Below are 730 nucleotides of genomic sequence, written 5' to 3'. Positions count from 1 at the left end.
GCGCGGGAGGGAGGGCGCGAGGCGCGGCCGGGGAGAGGGTGCCTGGAGGGCCCCCGAGCGGCTGGAGAGGCTCGGGGGGCCGCCCGTAGCCTTGCTCCGGATCTCTTCCCCGAGTCCACCCAGCTCAGACTCGGTCTTCCACACCAGCCGTCACCCGCTCTTTTCTCCCGCCTCTGGAGCGGGCTGTCGGCGCCCACCCTCATCCCCCGAGCTTGGCCACCGGCTTGGGGCGCACGCACGCCGATCGTGGCGCCAGGCTTGGCGCCTACCTCGCGGTCCCGGGGCTGCCGAGCTGCACAAACACGAAACTTAAAAAAAAAAAAAAAAGCCCCTACAAAAAGCCCTTTGCGAATTGAAAAAAAAAAACAAAAAACTAAAACCCCCTTGCTTTTCACACTCCGGGCGCGGCGAGGGGGGAACGGGCGCCGGCGGAGGAGCCTCTCTGGGAGCCAGTTCAATCCAGCCCGGCATGACTCCCCAGGCCTGCCCGGGCGCATGGAGATCGGCGCCGCCGCCACTCGCAGCAACCCCTCTCCCCCGAAATCCTCGGCGCCGGGGCTCACTTACCGAGCGTGTGAATGGGAGCGCCGGCCAGGGGCACCTAGGGGTGCGGCGGGCCGAAGAGCCGAGCCGCAGCTCCGCCGCAGCCGACGCCGGGGCAGCGAGTCGCCAGACAAAGCCCGAGATGGCGAAGCGGAGCGACGGCTAATGGCGAGCCCCACGCGCCGCG

General features: G+C 68.4%; 1 protein-coding gene across 3 annotated transcripts in view; it reads right to left on the bottom strand.

Moving 5' to 3' along the window:
* The window catches only part of UBTF (upstream binding transcription factor, RNA polymerase I), an 18,981-nt gene that overhangs the window by 14,369 nt on the left and 3,882 nt on the right, over positions 1 to 730 (bottom strand). The window contains exon 1 of one of the 3 annotated variants that reach the window (XM_012726413.1): positions 568 to 722. The exons of 1 other annotated variant lie outside the window; for it this stretch is intronic. The gene's annotated coding sequence lies outside the window, so the exon portion shown is untranslated. Of the gene's footprint in view, positions 1 to 567; positions 723 to 730 lie in introns of those variants that run through there. One more of the 3 variants, XM_004684094.2, reaches the window with a different exon arrangement.

Source organism: Condylura cristata, unplaced genomic scaffold (assembly GCF_000260355.1).
Source record: "Condylura cristata isolate star-nosed mole 26May11 unplaced genomic scaffold, ConCri1.0 scaffold00017, whole genome shotgun sequence".
NCBI classification, from domain to species: domain Eukaryota; kingdom Metazoa; phylum Chordata; class Mammalia; order Eulipotyphla; family Talpidae; genus Condylura; species Condylura cristata.
This window is presented reverse-complemented; position numbering and strand designations above follow the sequence as displayed.